Source organism: Hordeum vulgare, chromosome 5H (genome assembly GCF_904849725.1).
Source record: "Hordeum vulgare subsp. vulgare chromosome 5H, MorexV3_pseudomolecules_assembly, whole genome shotgun sequence".
Lineage (NCBI taxonomy): Eukaryota > Viridiplantae > Streptophyta > Magnoliopsida > Poales > Poaceae > Hordeum > Hordeum vulgare.
In genome coordinates this window covers 497310072-497321523 of record NC_058522.1, presented here as the reverse complement: position 1 = coordinate 497321523, position 11452 = coordinate 497310072, and the positions used below count along the sequence as shown (strand labels likewise).

The following is an 11452-nucleotide window of genomic DNA, read 5'->3' as shown; positions in this document are numbered from 1 at the left end:
AAGACAATACGTATATGTTTTCCATGTTATTTAAAACAATATGTTGTTCATTTTATATAAGACAATACTATGTGCACTTCAGCCGACGTGGATTGTGCTATTTTTAATGCAAAATGCATGTACCGACGCCATGACGATCGCTGTGTGTTCTGTATAAAATCCCGCCGCGTCGACTGCATGCGCCGACGTCACGTGGAAGCAGTTGGCCCCGTCGTTTTTTTCTCATAAAAAACGTCGCGTCGACTGCATGCCCCGACGCCACGCGAACGCAGTTTCCCCCGCCGGTTTTTTTCGTGCAAAAAACGCCGCGACGACTGCATGCCCCGATGCCACGCGGATGCAGTTGACCCCGCCGGTTTTTTTCGTGAAAAATACGTCGCGCCGACTGCATGCCCCGACGCCACGTGGACGCAATTGACCCGTCAGTTCGTTCGTTTAAAAACGTCGCGCCGACGGCTGCATGCGCCGACGTCGCGCCGACTGCATGCACCGACAACATAGCAAAATTGATAGAATTTTCAACTACAACATAATATTTATATATTACTAAAACAATAGAATTACCAGTACGTATAAAATCTTTAAACACAAAATATGATAAAATATATGTAGACAATTTATATGTCTCTTACAAAATTTTCAAAAGATAACGCAAATCATAAAATAATCTAGTCCCGTAGTAAACTCAAACACGCATGAATCTCCTCTGATGTCATCTATTTCTTTCTCCTTGCAATCCTAATAACTTTGTCTTTAATTTCCCAAGTGTGTTCTTCAATGAAAAAATAATTTGCGCTATCATTAGCTCCCTCACATCAACAATTGATCTCTGCAAAACAACACTCAAATCATTTTAGTCCACTATAAGTTTTCATAGTAAAGAGTACTAATATTAGTTTTGAACCTGTGAAAAAGATCGATCCCATGTATCGTCATTCCAATTTTTAAAGCAATGAAGAACAAATAATCCACATGAGTTCCTGATGCATGTAATTAACAATAAATAATTATGCATCACACACATATAATACATCAACGTTATATTCAACTATATACTCACCCATCTTCTTGTTGAGGCATGTCGTAGGTTTTAATAGGCCATGTGGATACATCCGGATACTGCACAGATCCGGTTGCATTTGCTTCTGCAATATCTGTTCCAATTTCTCTTCTCTAAAAATAACAATAAAAACGCAAGAAACTTTCAATAAATAATGTAAATATGTATTAAAACCTACCAAGTCCTCAACGAGTTTTCTAGTTGTACTGTCAAGTTCTTTTTCCATCAACGAGTCTAGAACCTGGAACTCTTCCTTTTTCTTATGCATGACGACCGTAACCCAATGGGTGTTATCCTTGTTGAGAGCCATATAAGCCTGCATAAAGAAAAAAGATAATATTAACCAGATCAATGCAACATTTGTTATACTAGTGCATTATTTGTAAACATTACAACCACAAGAATATACCTTAGGTGCTTTGAAATACTCGTTGAGACACCTATTTACGACTTCATTAGAATTTGACACTTTTCATACTCATTACCGTTTAAATTCTTATCCTTTCTATATTCAAGCAACCACTTCACCCTTCAAGTAGGTATTATGTAACGTTCGTCTTTAGCTCCCCCCAACAAAAAAGATGAGTATGCATTCATAACCTGAAAATAATATAACAAATGTAATGATTGTACGTTGTTGTCAAATATAATGTTAAAAATATAAATAACTTATATCGCCGCTTATCCATTGGCGGTTCAAAATCTGACAAGCTCTCTCTGCAGTCAAAGTGTCGGTCACACCATCATTGAAAATTTCTGTAGCTTTATGTTTTTTGAGCGCTCACATGCGCGTAAGAACATAACACTCGCTTTTATCACATCGACGTGAGCACTAGTTTTCTTACCATCTACTTTATTAAACAGTTCTGCAAATCACAAATTAAAATTAGTAAGCATAACTCTACAATAAACTTTGTTTTACGAAAAAATATTGATTCATAACAATCTTACTCGCTTTGGCAGAACATTTTGCACGCTTGGTGGGTTTAACAAAAACAAAAGGAGACTTTATGGCTCTTGATGCAGTGCGTTTACGTTTGCCAATCCCCTTTTCCACTTGCTCATCTACTCCATTATAATGACCCGATCCGTGTGATGAAATTTCATTTGTATCTATAGACGTGACCGCCTTCTCATCTGATACCTCAGGCACTTCGATAGAATCACTGCAATCACCCTTAAAACTATTCAGATATTCTGGAGTGCAATAATAAGGTACCTTACCTTCGTCATCGTCCTTTTGCTTATTAATTTTACCTTGAGAAGGTGTGCGATGGTCATCTTTATCAGACTGATAAACAAACTCCTTATGACCAAATGCACCATCATTTGTAGATTCATTATGTCACCATATAGATTCTCTTCTTCTTCCTCCATGTTACCGGTTCTATAGAACACACTAGTTTTGTTCATTTTCTCAATCATCCTCTAAAAAATATTTATTCACAAGAGTTATGATGAAATACATTATGCACGATAGTAAAAATGTGTTGCGTCGTTACCCGTGCGCATAACTCTGGCAAGCGACGCATGTCCTTGCGTATTTCCTTCAGCTCATGCCAAATGCGGTCCATAACATTGCTCGCGGAAGCCTCTGATGTGTTGCTCTCTTTCTTCTTTCCACTAACAGTAGATTTTTTCGTACTTGATTTTTTATTTTTTTCAGCTTGTTCTTGAGCAATTTTTTTCACCCTATACTCATTTGTAATATTGTCATCAATCTACAAAGACAATAATTACAGAGCGATAACTATACATCAAATTTAGACAATAAGTCGAACCATAGAAATGTAACATTAAACAATAAATTTAGAGAATATGGATTACCATTCCAACACCACGACCATAATCATAGTCGTATTTGTCTCTTTTCTCCGTGAGAGGTTCCGTCCAGTTCCTCATCAAGGGGCTCATAAGTGACAACGGATCATATTTTGGACCTATAATTGGTTGTACTTTCTCCCAATATGCATACTGCAATACACCAAATAAATTTAAATAATATATATTTGACTAACAATACGTCAGTAATAATTCGAATAATACATACCTGCAAAAGGGCAAGGTTCCCATGTGGCCATTCCCTAACACGGCCATCCTCTAGAACCTTTCCAATCTCCGAAAGAAAGAACTTCAAAGTAAACTCGTTCCAGTTGAACTTACTTATCATCCTTTTGTCCTTAACTAAGGCATAATATTCCTTCGGAATATATTCATGGGAGACTGGTGCGATTACTATTCTCAACAAAACTAGAAACGTCATCCGGACAAAGTCATCATCCGTGTTTTCATTCTTCACAATTTTATTGATAAGATCATCAATCATGATCTTACCCTTTTTTGTGTCCAAAAAATTAGTTGGTATTCTTTTCATAGTTTTTTGTCCTTCTATTCTAAGAAAACCAACTACATCAACTCCTTGATTTTCCAACCCAAAAATAGATAACACATCATCATGCCCTATTGAAATAAGGCCTTTACTACCAGATGACTCTTGAACCATGATTTTTTTATTATGGCGATTGTAGCCTTGGATCAAAAAGTGAAGTAAAAATTCACGCATCTTAACGGACGGCATTTGTAACATGCCTTGCAAATCCGTTTCATAAAACGTAAATTTTTGACTTGCTGAAAGTTTATCAACAAGACTAACCCACTTCTCAACAGAACATGGAATCACACCGTCGATATCCATCCTTCATAATTTAAAAAATTTGTCACGTAGGATGCAACTTATTTGATATTTCAATAATAACATGAAAACATTATTAACATAGTTATCCAATTAGAAGGCCGATGAAGGAAGAACGGACGGACGGACGGTGAAGGCCGCGGCGATGCACTGACGTATGGTCAAGGCCGACGGCGGAGGGACGGTGAAGGCCGCGGCGACGCCCGGACGTACGGCGATGGCCGCGGTGACGAAGTTGTGATGGACGCGGCGTCGGGATGGATGGAGGGCGGCAGGGCTAGATGGCGCAGAGATCACGTCGGTGTAGGGCTAGGCGTCGGGGGAGGGGGGTGCAGAGCGAGGCATCGGGGGCGTGGCGGTGGCGAGATCACGTTGATGTAGGTCTAGGGTATGCAACGTCGCTAATCCCGCCGTCGTGGGAAAACAATATGGCGACGTCAGTTGTATTTTTTTCATATTAAAAACGAAAATTTTCTGTATGGGAAAACAAATCTTTCCATATGAATTTGCAAGTCCCCTTCATTAAACTTTTTCATTTTTTCCACGTTTCATAATGAACGTAACAAGGCGGCACGTCAAATTTTAGAATTTTCTGACAATCCTTATTTTTTTCAATTTCCATTCAAAAACAGGCAAAAACACATGCCAGACGTGACGCAATGTGCGTTTGGTCTGAGATTTCGTCGAACTTTTACGTGGCATCATTGCATGTGCATTCTCAGGTGCTGCCAAAAGTTGGGTAAATTTAATGAATGCATCCATGTACATCATGTGTAATCCATCGGTGTCGGTATGGACGGAAGGGGTGTTACAACGCGATCTTGCAACTCCCCTTCATGAAACTTTTTCATTTTTTCCACGCTTCATAATGAACGTAACAAGGTGGCACGTCAAATTTTAGAATTTTCTCACAATCCTTTTTTTTGAATTTCCATTCAAAAACAGGCAAAAACACATGTCAGACGTGACACAACGTGCGTTTGGTCTCCGATTTCTTCAAACTTTTGTGTGGCATCATTGCATGTGCATTCTCAGGTGCCGGCAAAAGTTGGGTAAATTTCATGAATGCATCCATGTACATCATGTGCAACCCATCGGTGTCGATATGGACGGAAGGGGTGTTACAACACGATCTTGCAACTCCCCTTCATGAAACTTTTTCATTTTTTCCACGCTTCATAATGAACGTAACAAGGCGGCACGTCAAATTTTAGAATTTTCTGACAATTCGTGTTTTTTTTTTGAATTTCCATTCAAAAACAGGCAAAAACACATGCTGGACGTGACGCAACGTGCGTTTGGTCTCTGATTTTGTCAAAATTTTGCGTGGCATCATTGCATGTGCATTCTCACGTGCTGGCAAAAGTTGGGTAAATTTCATGAATGCATCAATGTACATCATGTGCAACTCATTGGTGTCGGTATGGACGGAAGGGGTGTTACAACGCGATCTTGCAACTCCCCTTCATGAAACTTTTTCATTTTTTTTCCATGCTTCATAATGAACGTAACAAGGCGACACGTCAAATTTTGAAATTTTCTGACAATCCGTGTTTTTTTTGAATTTTCATTAAAAAACAGGCAAAAACACATGCCGAACGTGACGCAACGTGCGTTTGGTCTTCGATTTCGTCGAACTTTTTCGTGGCATCATTGCATGTGCATTCTCACGTGCCGGCAAAAGTTGGGTAAATTTCATGAATTCATTCATGTACATCATGTGCAACCCATCGATGTCGGTATGGACGGAAGTGGTGTTACAACGCGATCTTGCAACTCCCCTTCATGAAATTTTTTCATTTTTTTCCACGCTTCATAATGAACATAACAAGGCGGCACGTCAAATTTTAGAATTTTCTGACAATTTGTGTTTTTATTTGAATTTCCATTCAAAAACAGGCAAAAACAAATGTCGGACGTGACACAACGTGCGTTTGGTCTCCGATTTCGTCGAACTTTTGCGTGGCATTATTGCATGTGCATTCTCAGGTGCCGGCAAAAGTTGGGTAAATTTAATGAATGCATCCATGTACATCATGTGCAACCCATCGGTGTCGGTATGGACGGAAGGGGTGTTACAACGCGATCTTGCAACTCCCCTTCATAAAAAAATTTCATTTTTTTCCACGCTTCATAATGAACGTAACAAGGCGACACGTCAAATTTTAGAATTTTCTGACAATTCATGTTTTTATTTTGAATTTCCATTCAAAAACAGACAAAAACACATGTCAGACGTGACGCAATGTGCGTTTGGTCTCCGATTTCGTCGAACTTTTATGTGGCATCATTACATGTGCATTTTGAGGTGCCGGTAAAAGTTGGGTAAATTTCATTAACGCAATATATTTTTTTTGCGTTTTTATAGAATGTTCATATCTTTTAAGAAAAATTATAAGTTATTTATTTTTAGTTTTTTTTTTAAAATTTTTGTAAACTTTATATATATATATTTAACTTATGTAAAAAAATTAAATATTTTGAACAACTAATAATAATAACACTTAATTTAGATTCATAATAAACTTAGATAAAATTTCATAGTTCATTACGAATTACATTCGAACATAATTAAAAAACTAAAAATAAAATTTAATTAAACATTACTAAAATCTAAAACTAATCTAATCTAATCGGATTTGTCCTGGTAGACGACGCCGAGCCCGTCCACCGCGCCGTCGTCACCCGCACCGTCGTCGTCGTCGGAGCTGTTGGCGACGCCATCCCAGTCGACGTCGTCGTCGTCCTCGCCGACGGGTGCCGGGTTTCCCGCCAATGCCGCCGCCGCGTGGATCGCCGCCGCGATCTCTGCCTCTTCCCTCGCCGCCGCGGTCGCCTCCGCCGTGGCCGCCGTCGCCTGAGACGCCCGCAGGGCGACGAGTAGCCCCGACGAGTCGTCGGGGTCTGATAACCCACAAGTGTAGGGCATCGCAACAGTTTTCGAGGGTAGAGTATTCAACCCAAATTTATTGATTCGACTCAAGGGGAAGCGAAAGAATATTCTCAAGTATTAGCAGCTGAGTTTTTCACATTCAACCACACCTGAAAGATTAGTGTCTGCAAGCAAAGTATCAGTAGCAAAGTAGTATGATAGCAACGGTGTTAGAAAAAGATCTGTTGACGGCAGACTATTCCTAACTGTTGTATCAATGGCTCTAGTAAATATCACGTGGACGGCGAACTATTCTTCCCCGACAATGGTGTCGAAAAAGGGTCTTGCAACAAGTAACAACAAAGTAGCAAGGAACAGCAGTAGCAGCAGAGTAACAGCAGCAACACTAACAGCAGTAGCGACAACAGTAGTAGCGACAAAGTAACGTAGCAGGGACCAGTAGTAAAAGACTCGTAGACAGTGGATCGGTGATGGATGAGTATGACGGATGTGATTCATCATGTAACATCTATAACACGGAGAGATATGTAACTAGCTCCCGTTCGTCAATCTAATGTAGGCATGTATTTCGTATGTAGTCATACGTGCTTAGGGAAAAGAACTTGCATGACATCTATTGTCCATACCTCCCGTGGCAGCGGGGTCCTAATGGAAACTACGAGATATTAAGGTTATCCTTTTAATAAAGAACCAGACCAACGCATTAACACTTGGTGAATACATGAACTCCTCATACTATGGTCATCTCCGGGAGTGGATCCGGCTATTGTTACTCCGGGGTTGCCGGGTCATAACACATAGTAGGTGACTACAACTTGCAAGATAGGATCTAAAACACACATATATTGGAGACTACATAATAGGTTCAGATCTGAAATCATGGCACTCGGTCCCTAGTGACAAGCATTAAGCATGACAAAGTAGTAGCAACATCAATCTCAGAACATAGTGGATACTAGGGATCAATCCCTATCAAAATTAACTCGATTACATGATAGATATCATCCAACTCATCATCGTCTAGCAAGTCTACGATGAGATTACTCACGAACGATGAAGAGCTTCATGGAATTGGCAATGGAGGAAGGTTGATGATGACGATGGCGATGATTTCCCCTCTCCGGAGCCCGGAACGGACTCCAGATGTGCCCTCCAGATGAAGAACACGAGGTGGTGGCGCGTGCGTATCGTAAAACGCGATGAATCCTTCTCTCTGATTTTTTTTCCGGGCGAGACGAAGATATAGAGCTGAGTTTGGGGGCGGTGGTGCCACGTGGGCCCCACAAGCCCTCACGGCGCGACCATGGGGGTGGTCGCGGCCTGTGGGCTTGTGGCCCACTGGCACACCTCCTCCGGTGGATCTTTGCGCAGGTATTTTTCATTAATTCTAAAAAATTCTCCATAAATTTTTAGGACATTCCGAGAACTTTTATTTCTGCACAAAAACAACACCATGGCAATTCTGCTGAAAACAGCGTCAGTCCGGGTTAATTCCATTCAAATCATGCAAATTAGAGTCCAAAACAAGGGCAAAAGAGTTCGGAAAAGTATATACGACAGAGACATATCAACTCCCCCAAGCTTAAAGCCTTGCTTGTCCTCAAGCAATTCAGTTGACAAACTGAAAGAGACAAAAGAAATTTTTTGACGAACTCTGTTTGATCTTGTTGTTGCAACTATGTCTAACTCATATCCAGAGTTTCAGCAAGATCACAAGCAAACCACATAAGCAAATGACATCTAGGTCCCACGGTAAACTCATATCAATGGCATAATCAACTAGCGAGCAAATAATAATAAGCCTCAAATGTCAACACTTCAATCAAAACAACATGAAGCAGTATGAATAGATGGTATCTCGCTAGCTCTTTCTGAGACCGCAAAACATAAATGCAGAGCACCTTCAAAGACCAAGGGCTGACTAAACATTGTAATTCAAGGCAATGAAGATCCCGTCACAGTCATACTCAACACAGTTAAAAGCAAAGCATAAAAATGACAGAGGTGCTCTCTAATTGGTGCTTTTGTAAGAGGGGATGACTCAACACGAACATAAATAGACAGGCCCTTCGCAGAGGGAAGCATTGATTTGCAGAGGTGCCAGAGCTCAAGCTTTGAAAACAGAGATAACAATTTTGGGTGGCATGCTTTCATTGTCAACGCAATGACTAAGAGTTCTCAACATCTTCCACGCTACACATGCTATAGGCTGTTCCCAAACAGAAAAGTAAAGTTTTGACTCCCCCAACCACCAATCAATCACACTCCATGGCTAGCCGAATCCTCGGGTACCGTCCATACCAACATCAATTCTGGGGGAGTTTTGTTTGCAATTATCTTTTCGATTTGAGCATGGAACTCGGAATTCCAATTATCGTCCCCTTTCTCGTGAATGATAGTGAATAAACACATATCAAGGATAACATGCCTAGCATGGAAGATACCAATAGCCCCCTATCACCACATGAGCGGTTCGGGCATGCAAAACAGATTATTTCTTGAAGGTTTAGAGAGTGGCACATGCAAATTTACTTGGAACAGCAGGTAGGTACCACACATAGGTAGGTATGGTGGACTCATATGGAACAACTTTGGGTTTATGGAAGTGGATGCACAAGCAGTATTCCCGCTTAGTACAAGTGAAGGCTAGCAAAAGTCTGGGAAGCGACCAACTAGAGAGCGACAACGGTCATCAAAATGCATTGAGATTAACTAACATTGAGTGCAAGCATGAGTAGGACATAAATCACCATGAACATGAACATCATAGAGGCTATGTTCATTTTGTTTCAACTACATGCATGAACATGCGCCAAGTCAAGCCACTTGAAACATTCAAAGGAGGATACCATCCTATCATACTACATCATAGTCATCTCAACATTCATGTTGGCAACCAAGACAAACCATTATAAGCTCCTAGCTAAGTAAGCATGGCATAAGCAACTATGATATCTAAGTTGTCATCGCAAACATGTTTCTCTCACAACAAAGCTGAACTAGGAACAGTGAGCTAGTCATATTTACAAAAACAAAATAGATCGAGTTTATACCAGCTTTTCCAGGCTTAGTCACTTCATCATATATCGTCATTATTGCCTTTCACTTGCACGACCGAACAATGTGAACAATAATAAGCATGCTCGTGCATTGGACTAAAGCTGGAATCTGCAGGCAAACACAAAGGAGAAGACAAAGTAATATGGCTCTTGATAGCTAAACAGGTATGCATGCGAGAGCCACTAAACATTGTAACCAATATCTTCTACCTTGACCCAAAGAAAAAGAAAACTATTTACATAGGAAAGCTCCCAACAAGCAAAAGAAGAAAAAGAAAATCTTTTTGGGTTTTCTCAAACTAGACAGACACACTAAAAGAAAACGAGAAAAAGAAAATAAACTAGCATGGATGATATAGTGGCAAAGTGTGAACACCGGCTAACAAAGTGAAAGCATAAGCAAGCATGTAAAGTCGGTGAGAACACATACTCCTCCAAGATTAGGCTTTTGGCCTAAGTTGGTCTACTCCCAAGGATGGTCCTGGCGAAACCCAAAATCATAATGGGGGTTATACGGGAGCACTGCAGCCACTGCCTGAATAGCTGCCTCATGGAGACGAGCAGCCTTTTCCTCCCTCTCATACTCCTCTGCCTCTCCTCTGGTTATGTAATATCTCCGTTTTACCTGAAAGTAAAAGAAGGAAGGAGCAGGAAGAGTAATACGGAAAACACGTTGCCGGTTAAATATCAAACGGTATAGGAGGGATTCGTCATCCCTCTCAAGGAACTGGTAGCGTGTCAAAGCGACGCGGTCAAGGAAAGCTGTATGGAGCGGGGGATCTCCTTCGCGGATTGGTACTCCAAGAAAATTTGCTATGCATGTGGCATAGATCCCACCAAAGAAATCCCCTTCATTAGCATTCTTATTCAGCCTCCTCGCTATTATAGCTCCCATGTTGAAGCTTTTGTCACCCGTCACTGCACTCTCAAGGATAGTGAGGTCGGGTGCGCAGAGGTGATAATGCTCAATCTTGCCATTAATGCATCTGCCTATGAAGAGGGCAAAGTAATGCAAGGCAGGAAAATGAATACTCTCCATGGTAGCTTGCGTAATGTCTCTAGTTTCTCCAACAGTAATACCAGAGCAAAAATCTCTAACCGAAGATTTAGGAGGATCATTGAGGCTACCCCAAGTAGGTATTTTGCAAATTCTATTGAAATCCGTTAAATCCTGTTGGAATTATGCCCTAGAGGCAATAATAAATATAGTTATTATTATAATTCCTGTATCAAGATAATCGTTTATTATCCATGATATAATTGTATTGAATGAATACTTATATACATGTGTGGATACATAGACAAAACACTGTCCCTAGCAAGCCTCTAGTTGGCTAGCCAGTTGATCAAAGATAGTCGGTGTCTTCTGATTATGAACAAGGTGTTGTTGCTTGATAACTGGATCACGTCATTAGGAGAATCACGTGATGGACTAGACCCAAACTAATAGACGTAGCATGTTGATCGTGTCATTTTGTTGCTACTGTTTTCTGCGTGTCAAGTATTTGTTCCTATGACCATGAGATCATATAACTCACTGACACCGGAGGAATGCTTTGTGTGTATCAAATGTCGCAACGTAACTGGGTGACTATAAAGATGCTCTACAGGTATCTCCGAAGGTGTTCGTTGAGTTAGTATGGATCGAGACTGGGATTTGTCACTCCGTGTGACGGAGAGGTATCTCGGGGCCCACTTGGTAATACAACATCACACACAAGCCTTGCAAGCAATGTGACTTAGTGTAA

At 40.6% G+C, this 11452-nt stretch overlaps 1 pseudogene; it reads right to left on the bottom strand.

Moving 5' to 3' along the window:
* Positions 1 to 716: 716 nt before the first annotated feature.
* On the bottom strand, positions 717 to 3230 carry LOC123397029 (annotated as a pseudogene).
* Between the last annotated feature and the right edge of the window lie 8222 nt (positions 3231 to 11452).